The 22,694-nt window shown below is 42.5% G+C and overlaps 1 protein-coding gene across 1 annotated transcript in view; it reads left to right on the top strand.

The window, feature by feature from the left end:
• The window catches only part of tmem132e (transmembrane protein 132E), a 637,247-nt gene that overhangs the window by 138,906 nt on the left and 475,647 nt on the right, over positions 1–22,694 (top strand). The gene's annotated exons all lie outside the window — the stretch shown is intronic.

Here is a 22,694-nt window from a genome sequence, read left to right as displayed (position 1 = left end):
AACACGGATCAGAGCCAGACTCGGGCGGTTCTCCCAGAAACCCGGTGATTAGCTCACTCGTCTTTTTTGGAGCGTGACAGGAACGGGGAGGGATTCACACAAAGCATCTCATGCTGGGAAGTGGTTGTCATCATCCCCATCTGTAGGTTTTACAGTCGTCTTTATTCATCAAAGTCTTTTAAACCTGCATCTCAGCCCCCCCACCCCCCCACCCCCCCGCGCGCGGAGCCCGTGGTGGCTCAGCTCCTTTGATTGCCTCCCTCTCCGAGGATTCTGGACTTAAATCTGGGCTCATTAGCATCATGAGACGTTCAGGTGCAGAAAAAAAACGTCAAGCTGTTGAAGTCCAATTAAAAAGCGCTCATTTCTCATACAAGTTTTATTCCCAGTTTAGGTTTAGGAACCATTCTTCAGATTTAAGCGCGGAGTGAGATCTTGAAGGCCTAATTTGGGCATTAATTCCACCGAGCTTCTCCTTCAAGACAACTCTTCTTCTCGGTCAGCATTTCTTTATTTGCCTTTGCTGGTTGCAGCGTTTGTTTGTTTTTATTTCATTCTCCCTCTGTTCCTGTGGCACTTCCTCCCAGAAAGACTCTAATCTGCATTTCTTCCTCCTCCCTTTTCCAGAAAACCTCTTCGACATTTTAATTTTCATTCTTCGTTCAGTTTGAGACTTTAAAAAAAAAATTGTTCATGTCACCTATTACTGCAACAAAACAGCGTAAATAATAGAGAAGATGATGTTTGGTGATGGAAGGAAATATATTTTCTAAAATTTATTGGAAAGAGACGTCATTAATTGTGTTTTTGCTGCTGATGAATGCAAAACGCCGCCTCACGCTGCCACCAAAATCCCCTTCCTGCAGAGGAGAGAATGATAAGGCCCCAGCATAGTATTAATGTTTATTCTGGTAGGATTTTGCTGAGGATGCAGACTTCTTTCATTTGGTTCCCTGGTTTATCCGTGTTACTGCACAACTACACAAATCCAGCTGTGTTTGTTGGTGTTGCTCGGTGATTTCAGCCCCCGAAGAACAAACGCAGGAGTCTGCTTCCGAGCGTGATTTATAATCTGGAGCTGCTCGTCGTGTGGGACAAAACTCTGACCGGACGGCACGCGAGACACAGCCACCACGATCACTCAGGGCCTGGAAAATATCAGGTTTTGATTTTATTTAGAAGAGGACAGCAGACATGTTCATGTTGCAGCTGAAGCCGTCACGGGTTCGGACCGGCCTCCTTTTGTTCCCTAACGTTGTTTTGATCCATTCTGAAGACTGCTTTGTTTTGCAGATGCTTGCTTGTCTCACCCCATTACCGGCAGCCAAACAAAGCCGGTAATTTTCTAACTTATTATAATTAACATTTAGGATCTGACTTTCCACTGGTGAAGCGTTGAGCTGGAAATGCAGAACTAAGTGGGATTATTTATCGTCATTTAATGGGTTTAAACACAAACGTTAAAAATTAAATGGCAAATTTGGAAAACATATTTACTTTATGCCTATTGACAACGTTCTAACATGTATAGCTATGTATATTTTGTGGGGATTAAAAAAAACAACAAATAATACGAATAAAGTGGTTATCGTGCATTTGCCTAAAACCTCCACCAATAACACATTTCGGACCGAAAGCAAATATCGGACCATCTGGTTGCGGGTCTCAACAAGCTGCCGCACTTCCCAGGGCCCTCCACTCATCACACACTCACGTATTCAGCAGCAGAACACCGCTGGTGTGAGAGGTTCTCCACTCAATAACACCAGAGAAGGAGAAACAGCCGGCTGCTACCACTTCAGCTTTGGCACAAACTACCAGAGTTCCAAAAAGAAAAACACCACCTGAGGTTTGGACCTAGAAAACGGTGAATGGTGTTTAGAGCTATCTCGTTTCCTCTGGCAACGTGGGTTTCGGTTCCGGCAGAAGCGTCGCAGGTTTATTCAATCAGAGTAACTCAGAAATACGTTAATCTAGCATCTTGTTGGCTCTAAATTCCCGTTGTTTAAAGTCACGTATGACTCGTGTTGACACGTGTGACTGGAGTTGTATTATACTGTAGCAGAATAAGCTCCTTTAGTGTGTTTTAGCATCGTGATTCCTTTTGTATCCAGATGTTTGGTTTAGAGTTTACACAGAACATTTATAGTGGTGGTGTGTAGTTTCCTGCCACTAGGGGGCAGCACGTACATTTCAGGGTAGTTTTACACCACGTTTTCCTGACTGTCCCTAGTTTGTAAAAACTGCACGGTAAACATTACCTGGGGAGCAGAAAGCACGCAACCTCGGCGTGACTCCTCAGACTTTGATGGTCCTTCCGTTTATTCCATCAAGAGAATACAATGCCGATTGTAGTTTCCTGGCGCTGTAGTTTCCGGATCTACTTGGCGTCCCGTGCCTGCTGATGTCTTCATCATACTACGGCAGTACAGCATACATTTCGATTTTGTTCTTTCATGTGTGTTTTGTTAAGAGTTTAGCAGTTTTGTTGTCAAATCTGTTTCTTACCACCTAAATGTTGTTGAACGTAGTAACATAACTTCTGTAGGTCGTATGTCCAGCCAGTCATCCAGTGTGATGTCAGAAGGAAGGAAACATGACGTCTAATATGGTACTGTGTACTTTAGTCTTGATTTTTATGGTTACGTCTTACAACAACTGGACATCTATTTATCCCTTTTCAACAACGATGGATAAATAAAATTAAACAAAATCTATGTTAAAAGAGTAAAGGAAGTAAAATTTTTGGGACTCATTATTGATGAGGATTTATCTTGGAAATTACATATAAACAATATCAAATCTAAAATAGCTAAATCACTCACAATATTACAGAGTGAAATGGTCATTGGATGATAAATCCCTATATTTATTATACAATTCATTGATCATACCGTACTTGAACTACTGTGTTGAAATTTGGGGAATAACATTTAAAACCTATACTCATTCAGTTTGCATCCTACAAAAAACAGCAATAAGAATTATAACAAGAAGCAATTACAGAGATCCGTCCAACCAGTTATTTATCTAGTGAAAACATTACAATTTTACGACCTAGGAGATTATAGTATTTTGAAATGTATGGATAAAGTCGACAAAAAGCACCTTCCAACAAATTTGATTATACGATTTATGGAAAGAATGAGTAGTTATGGTTTGAAAGGCAACAAAATATACACGATACCAAAACATAGGATAAATATAAAGGAACGTTGTATATCAATATATGGAGTCAAAATGTGGAATAAATTAAATACCGAAATCAAGAATGCCAAAACAATAAATACCTTTAATAAACATATAAAAAATGAAATGCTTAGCTTATATGATGCTATGAGATAGACGTATTTATGAAGTAGAGCAAATGAAAGGGAAAACACACTTTTATGTTCTACTTTGTTTCTTTGTAGCTGTTATTTTTGGTGTGTTTTGTTTTGCATTGATTGTTTTCTCCTTTCATTAATATAAGAAGAAAACATTTTTTGCTGTGTGTGTATTTGTTTTCTCTCCATTTTTTGCCAAAGTTAAAACAGTAAACCAGGTCAGACATTTTTTTTAACTATAATAACTAGGGATGAGCCGGATACTCGTTTCGGACGAGTATCCGGTACGGATAAAGCATTTTTGACGAATACGAGCATGAAACGAGTAAAACGAGTCAATATCTGTAATCGTGCTGAAGGAAAATCCTCATTGGGTAACTGACTGTCATCACGCTCTGTGATTGGCCAGTCACATAGAGCGCCCGCCCCTCCCTACACACAAAACTGCAGCCGGCCGGGAGCGCAGTCCATCCTGTTCATCCACGCACACACACAGACAGTAACGGATCTCGCTGTGATTGCTTCACTGTTTCTCACGTTTCTTCAGTTTTCCCTAGGTTTTCTTCAGCTCGCCTCATTTTCAGTTGAATATTTAAAGTTTCTTTTTTCGTAACTGACATGGTGCATTTGACAAGACAGAGCTGACGTGCTGCGTCAGTCACTCACTACCTCCGCTCCGTTCGGGTTTTTTATTGTTTTGATCTCCCTCTCTCTCCCTCTCTCTCTCTCTCTCTCTCTCTCTCTCTCTCTCTCTCTCTCTCTCTCTCTCTCTCTCTCTCACGCACGCACGCACGCACGCACGCACGCACACACACACACACACACACACACACATTAATCAACATTGTTTTGTTTAACTTTGTGTGGGAAAATGCCAAGACCGTTAAGAAAAAAATCAGTTTATCAGTATTAATCCATGCACTTAAATATTAATGTTCTGATTTTATTGAAACACTTGTTCTGTAATAGTTCCTTTACTATTGTGATCAAAAATATTTAATCTCAATTCTGAGGCTGCTCTGTAAATAGTTTTCAAATAAACAATAACACATAGCAACTTCTGATCAATCCATATCAATTTCAGACTTAAAATAATACATTGACGTAAACCACGCCCACTTCCGGTTAAACAACGCCCACTTCCGGGTTATGCCACGCCCATTCCGAGTACAGATACAGATAATTTAGTTGGTTGAACAGATACAGATACAGATAGTGGTGTACTCGCTCATCCCTAATAATAACTTTGTTGTCATTTGTATTTATTTTGGTTAAGGGCAACAGATAACTTAAGTTGTGCTTCTTTCTGTTCTTTTTCATTTTTTGCTTTTGCAAAACTGTTTTGTGTTTTGTTTTTATTTGTGAACAAATGAAAATAAACTTTAGAAGATTGTTTAGGAGAATATTTCCAGAGGTTAACAGTAAAAACGGCACTATGTCTCTTTAAATCTGGGTTATCACATAATTTCTACATCTTTCCAGTAATAAATTATGTCCTGCTATACCAGTGACCACGTTTACCTGTTGTTTACATAAATATCTCAAAATTGTTCTGAAAATCCTTCAAAATGAAACATATATGCAAACGACAGCAAGTTCAAGGTTTGGAGCTCATTTATTATGAAGATTAGGGTAAATGTGATTATTTCTGCATTTACTCAGAAATACTCATGAAAAGGACAGAAAAAGATTCAAGCCTGTCTGGCTGACAAAAGGTAATCTGAACAGTTACCAGAATAAAGCTGCATGAATCATTTTTATAACAAATAATTTGTTTTTGTTGATCTGCAGCTTTAGAAAATTCATCAGCGCCTGAATGGTTTCATGAAACACATTTTTGTCATTGTTAAAGATTCATTGGACGGGCTTTTTCTTCTCCTTCCCACTGAAATATTTAATAGTCATCATGTTTTCTCCTGCATTCGTAAATCACCTCAGAAATCCACAAAACATCAAAAATGGTTGGTCTGCTGTATGATTGGCTCTGTTGTTTGACTGATGGTAATTGCTCTGAAATGTTCTGTTTGCCCCCAATAACCGGTAATAAAGAAGCTCTGAGGTGGCTGCTGTATCGGTGAGAAGGACGGTTTGTCTAAATAACCACGGCGTTCTGGGGAAGTGATCTAACTCCCTCCTCAGTGACACGGCACACTTTGCCTCATCAGAATCTGAAGATGCTGAAACTTTAGCAGTGGATTCAGACCCTCGTAGCTTCAGGCTCAGTTTGTTCTGCTTTCACTATTTATGTGTCAGAACTTTTTCTTCGTCCACCGGGGAACCCGGAGCAGCCAGTAACAAACACTTCCTAAAGTTCAGAGCGAGCGTTTGCACCGCAGGAACCCTCCCGCTGCGTCATTTCTCCATAAGCTTCAGCTTCTTTTGAAATATTCTCTGCCCCCCCCCCCGACGCGGTCCAGCTCCATATTAACTTTGGTCTCATGTTTTGGTCCTGATCTTCGACGATGCTTTAGCGTCTTCTCACTGCTTCGGTGGGCTTGTCCGATAATACAACATCTATTAGATATGATGCCATATCATCGTTCAATGGCCACGCCCCTCTTTTGGATCAACCTAAACTGTAAATCTGCAGACGACTAACCAGAAATGTTAACATGTCGTGTCTATACGTCTGTGGAAATCAAAAAAAGGATGCAGAATTTAGCAGAGAGGTAAAAATTTCATGTTGTATCAAAATTATTTAGTTTATTTTCTGCAAATCTGTAAATATAATAACTTGCTGATTGCTGATCACTGCTTATATTGTACAGATATTAACCAAAGAAGGTTATGGTGTTTTGACTCCTAAAAAAATTAATTTTTTAAATATGACCAGCCACTCAGAGTTTCACATGCAGGCTAAACATGAAAATAGACTTCTACCTTTATTTAGCAGCCGATGGAAAAAAAGACGAGGACACACTCGGGTCAGAAAAGCCTGACAGATCTACGACACACTTAACAATCGTAGACTCTTCTTGACTCGCATCTGGGAAGGCTGTTGTTGGTTTAACGTCCAGGAAATGGCAGAGAATGTCTCTGCTGGTAGAAGCTAACCGTTAGCATTAGCTACTCCACCACACAGCAGAACTCCTTCAGGCTTGTGGTATGTGTGGAGTTAAAACATCAACATAGCAGAGCAAACAGGGTCAGTGGTAGAGTTGTGTTGCTGTTAGCCAATCAGAGGAGAGATGTTAGAATATGGTAAATGGTAAACGACCTATATTTGTATAGCGCCTTTTTAGGGTCCCCCCCCCCCCCCCCCCAAGGCCCAAGGTGCTTCACAACACGGTCAGTCGTTCACCCATTCACATGCTAATGATGATGAGCTACAGTGTAGCTGCAGCTGCCCTGGGACTGCCAAACACAGGCGCCACCGGTCCCTCCGACCACCATTAGCAGGCAAGGGCAGCATTCTCTAGTGGGAGCCGGGATCAAACCTGCAACCTTCCGATTATTGGCCAAACTGCTGTAGCTCCCGAGCTACTGCTGTCGCAGAATATGGTAAATATTAATGAGTGAGACTCCACATCCTGTCATTTTCCACCCTCCACTCCTCCGGATGACTTCTACTTCCTGAAGCAGGAGAGCCGGAGCTTTTTTCTACGGAGATCAACTCACAAGGCGTTCTTGATTCTAGAGACCATGGCAAATGTATTAAAAAACAAATTAAAAAGAGCATTATGTCTAATCTATTACTGTTTTCACAACAAACCCTTCAGGAGCTCCATTTATTGACTATGATAGAAAGGGGCGGAGCTTTATTACGTAACAAAGTGTTTTGCTCCACTCTAAGGGATGGGGTTAGTTTAGTTTAGCAGTTTTGATGCTAAATGTTGTTTTTTTATGTTCTCTCTCTTTTAAAATGATTGCAGATTTAAATCTTTATTTGGTTCAGATCATCTCCACTCTGGTGATGAACCTCAGACTCTGTGTGCTTTTAAATCCTAGAGAAGTTGGTGCCACCAGTCTGAAATCGTTTTTAGTTACTGCATGCGGCTTTTCGTTTCCCGAGATGATTCCTTTCATGCTCTGGCTGCAAAGCTGGTGTTTAAGAACAGCTGGAAATGCGGAGTGCCCATAACCCCCAGCTGGGTTGGAAACTCTCAGGACTCTTTCCTCCAGTCCACCTGAGCAGGTGCATTCAGTCTGAAGAGGACTGGAGCAAAGTTCTGACATCACTCTTGACGGGGGAAGTGGGGTGTGTGATGATGATGATGGACGTCCCGTTAAATTCAATAGAGAACAAATTCATCCATTCCGAATAAAGGCTGGCTTCTTTCCCCTTTTCTGACCTCTGACCTCTTTGCCCATTCCCATGACAAAGTTCCATTCCTTCCATTTCCTCTCAGTCTCCATCTGGATCAGGGCATAGACCGGCCCGTTTTAAATTAAACCCAAAGAAAAAGCATCCTAATGTCCTTTTTTTTCATTAATCTGTTTTTGTTGACCTCGTTTGAAAAGGCACGGAGGTTAAGGAAAGATGGATTAGATAAAGAAGTAATGATGTGAGTCTCGGTTCTTAAAATATTCCACGTTTTACTACGGCGTTATAAAACATCATGTGAGCGTTTAAGATGAGTTAAAATTCAAAGGAAGCCAGAAAGTTCAGATCTGTTGTTACAGCCGGCTCCTTTTCTCCTTCATTTGCATAAACCCAAGGAAAGCTACGAGAGGTGCTGTATGTACTGCTGCTGCGTGTCTTTTTTTCACAAGTGGTTGTTTATGGTTTCCAATGAGATAATGAAGCTTTTTCCTTGAAATAACTGAGACACTTTCAGGTTATTTAAATATAATATACTTTATTGATCCCGCAGTGGGGAAACTCACTTGCTACAGCAGCACCAACACTTGAAAAGGAATAAGATAATAGCAGGATTACAGGTAAGCACACAAAGACAATAAGTTGTTGTTGTAACCTTCAATCGCTAAAAACAACGAAATAAAAATGCAAACGTGTGTTTCCAGAACTATGCAGCATAAGGGACACGGACACACTAATGTACGTCCGGTATTACACAAGTATTGAACACATACTGAATAATACTCTGGTGTTGGTTGTATACCAGGATAACGCCAGTACCAGTTAAACTGAGGAGTTAAACGTTATTACTGCAGAGGGGATGAATTACCTTAGGTAGAATTCTGTTTTACATCTGGGATGTCGGTCTGCCTCTGAAGGAGCTGTCCAGGGTCTTCACTGTAGATTGCGGTGTGTGAGAGGGGTTTTCCAAGATGGAGGTTGTCTTTACCACCATCCTCCTTTCACACATCTCCTCAGCTGAATCTAGTTGGCAGACAAAGAGACTCGTACCGTTAATCTCTGGAAATATTCATCGCAATGTTGATGAAAATGAATTAAATGATTCCCAGTTGTTGAAAAATATTGGCGGCTTCGTAACATTGGGTCTAAAATACATGGGAACGGGCAGTGCTTAATTTGTAAATGAAACGTTCCCGGAACGCAAATACTGATGTCAAACCAAAGTTCATTAAAGGCAAAGCAGGTGCCGGAACATGCGGGGGGGTTGACAAGTAATTAAAATTGCACCCCACGGTAGATTTTGCATCTTTACTGTTCCTGCTTCAGCGAGATGTAACCTCTCCAACGTGTCCTGTGTCGACCCGGGGGCCTCCTGCCGGCAGGACATGCCCGAAACACCTCCCCAGGGAGACGTCCTGACCAGATGCCCAAACCAACTCAACTGACTTCTTTCGATCAGGAGGAGCAGCGGTTCTACTCCCCTCCCGAATGTCCGAGCTCCTCACCCTATCTCTAAGGCTGAGCCCGGCCACCCTACGGAGGGAACTCATTTCAGCCGCTTGTATCCGCGATCTCATTCTTTCGGTCATTACCCAAAGCTCATGACCATAGGTGAGGATTGGGACGTAGATCGACCGGTAAATCGAGAGCCTGGCTTTCTGGCTCAGCTCCTCTTCACCACGACAGATCGGCTCAGCGTCCGCATCACTGCAGACGCCGAACCAATCCGCCTGTCGATCTCCCGATCCCTCCTACCCTCACTCGTGAACAAGACCCCGAGATACTTAAACTCCTCCACTTGAGGTAGGACCTCTCTCCCGACCCGGAGTTGCCAAGCCACCCTTTTCCGGTCGAGAACCTGCATCTCCTCTCAAAGAAAAACTGCTACCTGGCTTCATGTATTTTCACCGCATGAATTATCTTTGAACCCTCCCTGCACCCCCCCCCCCCCCCCCCTCTCTCTCTCTACCGTCCACTCCTTTGTTCCCTCCTCTCCATGATTGATGGCAAGTTGTTGTTATTGTTGTTGTTAGCCTCAAGGGCAACATGCCGATTATCACTTGTAAGTCGCTTTGGACAAAAGCGTCTGCTAAATACATAAACATAAACTGCAGTTCAAAAATATCTGCCGACCGCAAATATAGTGGAGTGCGCACCGCGTGCTGGCCGCACCGGTGCGGTGAAGTCACCGGAGGACGAAACAGGTGATGTGCTCTGCTCCGCAGCAGTAAAACGCATCAGGCACAAATAAAAAACAGAAAACATAAAAGAACACGAGCTGACATAAAGGATTGCGTGTTAACTTTGTTTTTGAGGTGGCGACACTTTGATAATGTTACTGTGGCCGTGCTCAGGACGCATCTGTCTGGAGCACATCAACGATCAGAGCTCTGCGCCTCTCAGCTCCAAATAATCCCGGAGAGTCCACATGAATAATGTAATACAGGGAGTGCAGAATTATTAGGCAAGTTGTATTTTTGAGGAATAATTTTATTATTGAACAACAACCATGTTCTCAATGAACCCAAACAACTCATTAATATCAAAGCTGAATGTTTTTGGAAGTAGTTTTTAGTTTTAGCTATTTTAGGGGGATATCTGTGTGTGCAGGTGACTATTACTGTGCATAAGTATTAGGCAACTTAACAAAAAGCAAATATATACCCATTTCAATTATTTATTTTTACCAGTGAAGCCAATATAACATCTCCACATTCACAAATATACATTTCTGACATTCAAAAACAATACAAAAACAAATCAGCGACCAATATAGCCACCTTTCTTTGCAAGGACACTCAAAAGCCTGCCATCCATGGATTCTGTCAGTGTTTTGATCTGTTCACCATCAACATTGCGTGCAGCAGCAACCACAGCCTCCCAGACACTGTTCAGAGAGGTGTACCGTTTTCCCTCCTTGTAAATCTCACATTTGATGATGGACCACAGGTTCTCAATGGGGTTCAGATCAGGTGAACAAGGAGGCCATGCCATTAGTTTTTCTTCTGTTACACCCTTTCTTGCCAGCCACACTGTGGAGTACTTGGACACGTGTGATGGAGCATTGTCCTGCATGAAAATCATGTTTTTCTTGAAGGATGCAGACTTCTTCCTGTACCACTGCTTGAAGAAGGTGTCTTCCAGAAACTGGCAGTAGGACTGGGAGTTGAGCTTGACTCCATCCTCAACCCGAAAAGGCCCCACAAGCTCATCTTTGATGATACCAGCCCAAACCAGTACTCCACCTCCACCTTGCTGGCGTCTGAGTAGGACTGGAGCTCTCTGCCCTTTTCCAGTCCAGCCACGGGCCCATCCATCTGGCCCATCAAGACTCACTCTCATTTCATCAGTCCATAAAACCTTAGAAAAATCAGTCCTGAGATATTTCTTGGCCCAGTCTTGACGTTTCAGCTTGTGTGTCTTGTTCAGTGGTGGTCGTCTTTCAGCCTTTCTTACCTTGGCCATGTCTCTGAGTATTGCACACCTTGTGCTTTTGGGCACTCCAGTGATGTTGCAGCTCTGAAATATGGCCAAACTGGTGGCAAGTGGCATCTTGGCAGCTGCACGCTTGACTTTTCTCAGTTCATGGGCAGCTATTTTGCGCCTTGGTTTGTCCACACGCTTCTTGCGACCCTGTTGACTATTTTGAATGAAACGCTTGACTGTTCAATGATCACGCTTCAGAAGCTTTGCAATTTTAAGACTGCTGCATCCCTCTGCAAGATATCTCACTATTTTTGACTTTTCTGAGCCTGTCAAGTCCTTCTTTTGACCCATTTTGCCAAAGGAAAGGAAGTTGCCAAATAATTATGCACACCTGATATAGGGTGTTGATGTCATTAGACCACACCCCTTCTCATTACAGAGATGCACATCACCTAATATGCTTAATTGGTAGTAGGCTTTCGAACCTATACAGGATGATGTGGACAAAATACTCATTTGCCTAATAATTCGGCACTCCCTGTATAAGTAGAACCAGCATAGTTTTCGGGCTCCCCTGGGTGTGGAATTTGAGGGCTTCCAGGAGCTCCCTTTAGTTAATCTGTAATTCGAATCCTGCGTATAGCACAAGTTTGTCGGGTGAATTGCCAGATCCTTGTAGACAGTTGCCGGAATGGTCCTTTCAAAATAAAATTGTTCCCGGATCTTGATCCGGCACAAATAAAACCCTGGGAATGGGTCTAAGACTCTGAGCTACGCCATATTAGACGCCATGTTTGCTTTCACGTGAGCCTGTGAGGACAAAATGCATTTACTGATTTGTAACAATCTGTTACAAAACCTTCACCATTCATAAACATTGTTGTTGTACACATTTACCTCTTCGCCAGTGATGAGTGTATGATGTGCTTGTCATTTTGCTGGAGGTTGCGCTCCCAGGGATATTTGGCCCTAATGGCCATCCGGTGGTAAGGACTTACTCCAACACATAAATATGGTTACATTAGTGTGTCTGTGATGGATATTTTCACAGATTGATGGTTAAAACTACATATAGTCTCTTTAAGCTTTACGCAAAATTGCAACTACATAGTTTAAGTTAGTAATGGAACTAAAATGTCATGTTTAATTGTCTCCAACAGCAGCTGAGTGACTTCTCCCAGAGATAATCCTTGCAAACTCTGTGACACCTTTGATAAGAACATTTAGATTAATAAGTTAATAAATAGTACAAGTGAATTAATGATAAGAAGGTTAAAGTGCTTTAGGTTTTTAAAATTGATCAAAGTGAGACATCCATGTTACAAACAATCTTTGTTAAATTGTGAGTTTCCAGTAATTGGGACAAAAACCGGATCATGAACATGCTGATTTTGCTTTATAAGTTTGTTCCTTGGAGAACATTTGTCTTTGCAACTATCGATGTGTCCAGGGAATGTTTGAGAGTGTGTGAAGGTAGTTGATAAAATCTGCAGTGATGCGGACGCTGAGCTGATCTGTCGTGGGGAAGAGGGAGCTGAGCCAGAAAGCCAGGCTCTCGATTTACCGGTCGATCTACGTCCCAATCCTCACCTATGGTCATGAGCTTTGGGTAATGACCGAAAGAACGAGATCGCGGATACAAGCGGCCGAAATGAGTTTCCTCCGTAGGGTGGCCGGGCTCAGCCTTAGAGATAGGGTGAGGAGCTCGGACATTCGGGAGGGACTCGGAGTAGAACCGCTGCTCCTCCGGATCGAAAGGAGCCAGTTGAGGTGGTTTGGGCATCTGGTCAGGATGCCTCCTGGACGCCTCACCGGGGAGGTGTTTCGGGCATGTCCTGCCGGCAGAAGGCCCCCGGGTCGACCCAGGACACGTTGGAGAGGTTACATCTCCAATCTGGTCCGGGAACGCCTTGGGGTCCTGCCGGAGGAGCTGGTGGACAAGGCCGGGGAGAGGACGGCCTGGAGCTCCCTAGTTGGGATGCTGCCCCCGCGACCCGGACCCGGATAAGCGGAGGAAGACGAAGACGAAGACGTGCTCCAGCTACGTGCTCCAGCTACGTGCTACATCTATGTGCTACAGCTATGTGCTACAGCTATGTGCTATAGCTACGTGCTCCATCTACGTGCTATAGCTGCCTGCTACAGCTATGTGCTACAGCTTTGTGCTACAGCTATGTGCTCCAGCTACGTGCTATAGCTATGTGCTACAGCCATGTGCTATAGATACGCGCTACAGCCACGTGCTACAGCTTTGTGCAACAGCTATGTGCTATAGCTACATACTCCAGCTACGTGCTCCAGCTACGTGCTACATCTATGTGCTACAGCTATGTGCTATAGCTAAGTGCTACAGCTGCGTGCTCCATCTACGTGCTATAGCTGCCTGCTACAGCTATGTGCTACAGCTTTGTGCTACAGCTATGTGCTCCAGCTACGTGCTACAGCCATGTGCTATAGCTACGCGCTACAGCCACGTGCTACAGCTATGTGCTACTGCCATGTGCTATAGCTACGCACTACAGCCACGTGCTACAGCGCTACAGCCATGTACTATAGCTACGTGCTCCAGCTACGTGCTATAGCTACGTGCTACAGCTACGTGCTACAGCTATGTGCTACAGCCATGTGCTACAGCCATGTACTATAGCTACGTGCTCCAGCTACGTGCTATAGCTATGTGCTACAGCTACGTGCTACTGCTATGTGCTACAGCCATGTGCTATAGCTACGTACTCCAGCTACATGCTACAGCTACGTGCTCTAAGAACAGCAGATTCTCACGATACTGGGATAATTCCTGATTATTCACAAGCTTTGCCAAATAAAACTAAAATATCTCAAAACTAAACTTCAGATCTGTCATATTTTGGCATTTTGAGAGAGAGGAGATGAAGCTGAAGAGTTTGGTGTATACTGTAATATGTGAATGCTAAAGTTGCGTCTCTAAGGAATAAGAATGATGCAGCTATTTTCCAATGCTCCATTTTAAGGCAGATATCAGCCGATAATATCGGTAGACCAATGATATTGGATATCCCTACTGAGCATGCTTACCAAGAGCCTCACACACGTCACAAATCAACATTCTGCCAACCAGGAAACAGGGAATGGTTGGGAATGTTGAGGCTTAATTGGGCCATCCGTTATTAAAAGTGACAAAAGCAGATCATCCACAACCAAAACGACGAGGCTCCAGCGCTGATTTCTGTGAAGAGCCTCTATGTCTGAGTGTGCCAAATCAGTGTTGGATATTCATCCATGGAGAGGACGAGTTTGAGCCAAACACACCCGGTTTATGCTAATTCTCCACGGTGAAGCCTGACATATTCATGTATTCAAGCTTAGGAATATTGCTGATGAAAGATTTTATTTAAAAGGAGGCAAACCTGTTTTGGGACCAAGGTCAGCTCCTCTCTTAAGGTGGTAGCTGTTAAATAAATTATGATAAACATGTCAGTGGAAAATATGTCAAATCTGGTTAATTGTCAAATGTGACATATGTTACCTTCACGCGGGCTGGATTTTAACTGACATCTGACAAATTAAGTTCAGCATTTGGCAAAATAATTACCCAGAATCCACCCACAGCTTTATTTGTTCTCTGATTAAAACTTGAATAAACACCGTTAAGCTTGTCTCAGAAAAGCTGTCTCACACCCTGTTAGCAGTGAAAAAACCTCATCTGTCAAAGATGATCATTACAATTAAATACTAAGAATATTTCACCACGTCACATTTTGTCATCATTACTCTGAACTAAACCTACAGCCTGCAGAGATCAATGATTCACACTAAAGTTGGAGAGGAATTTTTAAAATCCCATTTTTGGGAAGCATTTTCCACATTTAAATGTGATCAACATGTCTGAAGGTGAATTTATCCCTCGTGGAAATGGAATATGTTTTAATCTAAATAATGAATGTGAAACACGACAGAGGGAATAAACGGTTTCGGAGGCGAGCAGGAAGTTGGAGCTCTAATGATCTGGTTTAGGAGCTGCCGATGATTCCTACTGGATGTGGGTGTGAGAGGGAAACGCAGAGGCTGGGCAGACTGAGTAGAAACGACAAGGTTGAGCCTAAAACTCATCACACAAACAAGACTCCAAGGGAAGACCAGTGTTGCTGCTGAGTTTTTCAAACAAAGAGAACTCAGTTTGAGTTTTCCAGAACGCGTGTGTCATGATGTGAAGGGTGGAGATGGCGGACCAAGTGTGGTGGAGGGTTCAGGAGGCAGGAAAGCAGGCACGGATGAAAAAATAAAAATGGTTTAATGGTGGAACGGGAGAGACGGGACAAAACACGCATGAACAAACACAACAGTGATCCGACGAAGACAGCAAGGAGGGAGGTTTAAATACACTGGGGAAAATCTGGAACACATGGGCAGATTAATGAGGGACAGGTGAGGACAATAAGGTTAATCAAGGCAGGAGAGACACAGTAAGGGAGGCCGGGGCGGATCATGACAGTGTGGATGCTTCCTGCCTGCTTGTTCTCAAGCATATCAGTCAACCTTAACAATAGCAAAAAGTAGGAAAACTTATCTAAATAATCAGGGATAAATCTTAAACGGGACCTATGGCTGTTTTCTTAAGTTCTATTAGCTCTACGGTCGATCCTAAGGCTGAACCATTTTGGAAAATAATCCAAATGCGATTTTTTTTCTTCAATATTGCAATTGCGATTTAATTCACGATTATTTTCTCAAGGGCCTTTTCTCCTATTTTTCGACTAACGGAAGCAAAAAAAAAGGTATATGTTACTTATACTGAATATAAACAAGTTTATATACAGTATCTACATATTTATCTACAAGTTTATTTGTCTACATAAACACAAGTAAAGACAAAGTTTTGTATTTGAAGGTGCGATGCTTTGCAGCCAGGAGCATCCCTTGAAGGAGCACAGGTATCAGCATCAACTGTGAAGATTTATTTGCAGCAAAGACGTGTGTCCCATTTATTGAAGTCTTGTGTTTAGAGGTTTTGACCTCTTGTCCATGCAGAGCTTCTGTAGTTCAGTTACGTCCATAGCTGCTAGCCAAAACTCAGTGGAGTTAAAGTCTCTTACCATTTTCTGGCTTTACTAAAATATCTGTCTGTGCTTATTTGATTATTGACAGTTTTTACTTTTTATTAGACTCCAAATGTAATTATTTTGCTTGTTCCTAATTCGTAAGAATGTAACCTGCGATATTAACATTAGCATCCCTATTGGTTTTTCCACGTATGTTAGCATTGTGCTAGCCACTCGCTGCCAGTCAAATCGCAGCCTTTACGATTAGAAAATCTCTTTTTGTCACATCGCAATTTAATTGCATATGCAGTTAATCGTTCAGCCTTAGTCGATACAAAAGATCTTTATGAAGTTCCTCACACATGAAGAGATCTCAGCATTTGTATTCTTGACAGTTTCAGTATGAATAACCCTAATCCCTCCCCTGATTGGCTGCTATAAGCTGAGAAAATCAGATATTCAGAAGAGGCTCAGATAAGAGCTGCTGCACCCCTGGTGAGAAGTGATTCTCTACTAATTGTGAAATCACAAACGGGGAATTTTTGAAACGGCACTTTTTAGGCACATACTCCCTAAAACCACATACTGACAGAAAATAGATGGAATTTTTTTCATGTTTAAAGTGTTTATAGAGGCGAGCCCTACCTGCAGCGCAAAAGGATGCAAAAAGTGAGTTTTTGCACATGGTTTCATCTTTAAAAAATAAACCAAATCCATCTTCTCTGTTAGATTCAGGTATTTATTTTAATATTGGAATAACGGGGAATTTCCAGAGGGAATTCTGTAGGGTGTCCAAGGTTCAGAGATGCTCAGCGATGTGCTCCGTCGTCTGGGAGGAACTTGATGTGGAGCTGCTCTTCATTTAAAGCTGAGGTGGTCCAGGCATCTGATTTGAGTTGGGAGGAGATCCTAAGGTGGATTTGGGACTACCTGGAGGGATTAAAATCTGTTTCTGAAATTCCTTAGGAACCCCCAGGTGGAGCTGCATAGTGTATTTGGGGACAGAGATGTCCAGGTTTCCCTCCCAGGGTCCAAACATTGGAAATGAACAAAAAAATAAGGCTGAAAACTTTAGGCTTTATTAAAAGTTTTATTAAAGTAATAAACTTCTCAGTGGCCCAGTGGTAGAGCGTCCGCCCTGGGTTGGGTCATACCAAAGACTAAAAATGGGACCCAATGCCTCCCTGCTTGACACGAAGCTGTAAATGGTTGGATTGGGCATTAAACCACCAAGTAGTTCCCGAGCGCAGCCACTGCTGCAGCTCCCCACGGGGTTGGGTCAGATGTAGAGATGGGATTTCACCAGAGTGTGATGACTGACGGGACTTTAACTTTAAACAATCTTATTATTAATATCTTTAGACTGAACTGATCCCACATTCGCTGAGACCAAAATCCTCCACAAGGGTCCGATCAACAAATCTGAAAGTGAAAAATGTAATAAATACAAATTCACTGATGATCAATTGATTGATTGACTTTAACAGTCGGCTACTCACAGATAAATTGTCATGTTGTCAAATTTTATTTATCTGCAGCAAATCTTGAATAATTAACCAGGCTTAGTAACGTTTCCTGATTCAGAAGCTGTAATTATTAATCGAACACAGTCTGAGTTAATGTAGCTTCAGTCGACCACGTCTGAGGTTTTATTCTCTTTTCTTTGATTTCAACAATTTAAAATGAGGATTGCATTTTCTCCATTGAGTTATCGCTAAATATTTCACAGCTGTTGTTCTTCGACCTGTTTATTCGGTTCGAAAAGCTCAAAATTTACAGTGAGAAAGGCATTGATAGCTTTAATCATGTATTTTAACCACTCAGAGATTTTTTTATGTGTGTATATGAATGAGTGAGTCTACTTATCAGGAAACAGTGTCAGCCCTGTGTCACTCCGATAATCTAGAGTAGCCACATGTCCATTATAGGACTTCTGGGAAATCTCTGGGAGGGGGACGGGGACAATATGCTATCTTCGTCCTCTCAACCTTTGTGTCTCCTTACAAAATCGTCCCTTTCAAGATGACATCAGCATATCGCGATCGTTTTAGCCATGAGTGACGTTTCCAATGAGCTCGGAAAGGCGCCCACGGACATTATCGTCATTTAGAGTTTAATTCTGTTAAAGTACGCAGAGTTAAATTACTGTAATGTGATCCATTCAGGCGACAATGAGAGGGGTTGTGTGATGTAAAAAGTGACTTTCAATGACCGGAAGAAACGCTGTTGGAGACCACAAAGCGGTGTAATCTTTGGAGCTTTGGGCCATTTTCCGACACATTTTTCACCTTTGGGAATTTCGAAAATGCAGAGCTTCAAGCTACATTAATGCTGCTATTATTCTTGTCCTTCCTATCTGCTTTGCTATTAACTTTTCCAATTTTCCAAATGCCAGTTTCTTGGCTACATCTGCAGATATAATTTCTAACATACAACCAATCAGCATCAGTTAACCGCAAGCCCCGCCCAGCGACCTTTGCTGAGTACATGCCCCAATGCTTATCCTCGGATGGTCCCTGAAAGGGTCCGGAAAATGGTCCCGTCTGGTCGACCCGGTGAACGGGAGACACACATACCGGGAAGGTAAGATTACCCAGAAGTTCCGATAGTGGAAACGGGAGTAAAGATGTAAAATTTCTCAGATCGATCACTAAGAATCTAATAGTGTCTGACTTGGAGCAGTCAATCTAAAAATCAACAACTCTGCAAGTCAAACATTGAGAAGGAGAAGTGACAGGGTAAAAAATGTGACACGGTAAAAAAATGTAAAGTAGGGCTTTTTATTCAGTCTGCTAAAATATTTTAGAGATTTGACTTGTTTGTTTTGGTGACAGCCTTCAGCTGTCCTAGTCGCGAACTCTCCTGTCAGAAACTCCAAACGAGGGGGTGCGCTGACGGCAGACACGACGACAAAAACCCACATAAAACCCATACACACTCCGTTAAAGAGGTCTCAGTCGATCGCACTGATTTTAGGATTCAAAACCAAAGATCCTGGATCTGTTTAGAAGAGGAGGTTGCTTCAGGTGAACGAGTCAGGTGGAAGAGTCCAAATATCCTGGGATGTTCCTCATGAGTAACAGGAAATAGACCGTGAAATTTTCCGTGTGTTTGGTGGTTTTTCCACTGGGATGCAGCTCCTTGAAACCAGGAGAAGTTTGATCCAGTCGCTTCAATCACTTAAAGAACTTCAACCACTGACAACAGCACCGGATCATTGGAGACTTGTTTTTTTCTTCCTTTTCAAGTGAAAAGTTTGTTAATTCCAGGAGATTTCAGAGCTCCAGGAGTCTGTGAGGGAGTTTGGACTCCTCCGCTGAGAGTTTTCAGACACTGCCAACTGGACGGAGACTTTGGGACTGACCTGCAACTTGCTGGAGGGGTTGAGTTTTCCATCTGGCCTGGGAGCAGCTGAAGATTTCCCAGGGGTTGGTGGGGAGCATCTGTAGCTGTAGCTACCTTTTTTATAATGGACGTAAGCCCGAGTCTTACTGGGATGTGAAGGAAAAGGCAATAAAAAAAAAAAAAAAAAATGTTCAGTTGGAATTACTCTGAGTAATTTGGAAATGTCTAGTCCCTAAGTGGCATTAGTATGCCATGAAATGTTAACAGTTTTATTCTCCTGTTTTCCGTGTCTTCCCTCTGATTGAAGCATGCGTCCACCAAAAGTTTCTTTTTGGCTTGAGGAACAAAACTGAGACAAATTCCCGACGCCTACACCAGTTTGAGAAGACAAGTTACTCGAAATCTTTTCTCCAAATTTTTTCGGAAACGACAGCGATAATCCAGACTCTTAGGCGTTTCGAGACATTTTGGAAACGTCCGTGTGGATGCCGTTCTTCCCAGTGAGATGCTGGCTTTGGAGAATTAAAATGGATGGGTAGATTGTTTCAAACATTATTTTTAAGGAGAAAATAAATCAAAAGCTCTCACAAATGAATCAGTGCTCAGTTGAAAAAGTCACGGAGGAAGACAAAAGTAGCAGGAGTGCTTCCAGTACCTACATGACTGATATCAGTGGTGAACCCGGACCCGTGTGTGTTCCCTGTGTGACCGTGGACATTAGTGTGCGTAGCGGCATGCGTCGCTCTGAGAGTGAGACTCTACTCTCATATTAGTTTGGTGTGTGTTGCTCGTCCCCCGGAGCGCGGTGGCAGCATGCGGAATGAGCCACCATTGTACCGCCTCCTCCCTGGATCCCTTTAAAGAGCACAGGCCTCCCCAGCTGCATGTTAATGCAATCATTATTTTAGTCTTTCTTTTGCTGATACTACTTTGACCTTCAGTTCATTCCTGAGCTCATTTTTCTCCAGAGAGCCAGAATTGGCTCCAAAGCTTCTGCTTCCGAAGCTTTTCCTTCGGAGCCGAGCCGCGTGTTTCAAGGTAAAACATTAGGCAGGAATATGAGAGGAGTTCTCTGTTTTGGCAGCGAGGTGAGCAGCTGGATGAATTATACATGCTAACAAGACCGACCACTGAGAGTGTGAGAGATGCTTCTGTGTTGTGACTCGAATCCACATCAATGTTCAACATGACAATCGTCGGAGCGCCTTTCTGCTGTGCTCACTCGTGTCAGAAACGCAGGCCGACGATGGACCTTCGTCAAGATGGTTTGGTAATTTGCACCAGTCTGAATACATCAGTTTAGTTCGTAAAGAAAAGAGCAGAAGTCAGAATAAGAACTAGGAAGGCCCAATGAAGGCATTTTTTTTATCCCTGATATGGATCAGACTCATTTTAGGAAAGTTTTCCAGTTCAGAGTCTGATATTTGCATTATTTGCAGAATATAAACCACGTATACATTGTCTCTGTTAATGGTTTGAAAGATAGAAAAATGAGGTGTGAGGTTCTCCTCCTACTGTGTAGCTAACTATGCACTCACTCAGCCAATAGAGAAAACGGGCAGAGATAAAAAGTGTGGAGGATCAACAATAATCAGGACAAACGCCGCAGAGCTAAACAAAAGGACATGTATGTGTTGACCGTTTGCAGTGTGTCGTTTTATTTAAGGGTATTTAGGCTTGTTCGTTGGTGTGTGTGTGTCCATATGTAGGTGTGTATCGTTATAAAATCATTACTTATGAGTTTCTGTTGACGATCACAGAGCAGGGAGACAGTTTATCGGTTTGTGTCGATATTCCTGCAAACAGACGTCTTCATTTCACCAGTTTAGTTTGTAAAAGCTCCACTAAAGCCTAATTTATACTTCTCTGTCAGCTCCAGAAGGGAGAGACACGCTCGCACAGATGGAGACCTTTTGCCTTCATGCTTCTCCGTCTCCTGGGGAGTGTTGCAAAGCAATTCCGCGCCAGGACAACAGAGGGCGTAGCACTGTTCTGTGGTATCCTGTCGTGTATCGGTCCAAGATAGTGTGTTTATGTTGTGTTTTTTGTATATAAGAGACTTTTTAACACGGACAAATTTGTCTCTCATCCTCCTTCACCTCTTCATCCGCTCACCACCTCTAAACCCACGTTTCCTGTCATTTCCGTCCACAAATAAAACGCTTGCTGCGCATCTGTTCACTCCTCCAGTCACGGGGAATTAAACGTTCATATAGAGTTTTTTCGCAAGGTATTCTTCAAGCTTCTCCGTGTCTGCCGCTAGTTATCCTCGGCTCTCTTTATGTTTTTGAGGGCACAATGGTGGGGGTGTACAGGGGCACAGATAGGATTTTCAAACTGGGGGGAACAAAGTTCCAATGTACCCTCCCCCAAACACACACACGCACGCACACACACGTACACATACACACACGCACACACATACACACAATAAACTATTGCAAGAGCCTTAACTAGAGCTCAGTCAGTTTGTGTAATTTCATCCAATGGTTTACGTAAAAACTAACACTTTTATATACGTGTTTGAAGCCATTATGCAGTGGAACGCTGGCAACAAAGCTCTATCCAAGTCAGTCATTTGTTATTCTTCCAATCAATTACTAACCAAAACCTCATGCTTTATGCAAAACATTAAATGAATTTCAGCATACCAGTCTTTACAGAAAACATAAAAGCCCTAAAAAACTGCACATAAAATATATTTAAAAAAACAAAATTCACTTATCACTTAGAGCAGTGGTTCCCATCAGCCTGACCAACAAATGTTCCCTCGTATTTTTACGTTATTTAGAAATTTTCATTATATTTGGAAAGTTTTTATTTATATATATAAATATATAAATCTCTTTTTAAATTTTTATATTTTACTTTTATTTTTATGATTATGTGGCACACTTGACTTCCATCCATAACGCATCGGCATCTGCCCTTTTTTACGGCTTTTTTTACATTGTCGCTACGTCTGTCACGTTAGCGGTGTTTTACCATCATTTCTACATCCATCATGTCCCAGAGAAGTTTAAACCAACATCAAACCCAACGTTTGGAGCTTGTAAGCTCCACACACCTCTCGTGCAGCACCAGCTGTCTGATGCTGCAGCAGCGTCAATCTTCCCGGCTGGATGAGTGAATTTCGTCATCAGAGTCAATAATCTGCTTCATAATCAGAGTCGGTCATTACCAGACAAAGTTATCAGTCAACAAAGACCAGACCTGCCGGTAATTATATGTTTTATCTAATATTTGCACTCTTCGTGTTGCGCCCATCTCCTCTTCTCCCTCACGGCGGGAGGCATTTTTCAAACTCTAAAAACTCCA

The sequence above is a fragment of the Nothobranchius furzeri genome, chromosome 10 (assembly GCF_043380555.1).
Source record: "Nothobranchius furzeri strain GRZ-AD chromosome 10, NfurGRZ-RIMD1, whole genome shotgun sequence".
Taxonomy (NCBI): Eukaryota; Metazoa; Chordata; class Actinopteri; order Cyprinodontiformes; family Nothobranchiidae; genus Nothobranchius; species Nothobranchius furzeri.
Note: the sequence above shows the minus strand (reverse complement) of the source record. Positions and strands in the feature narration are given on the sequence as shown.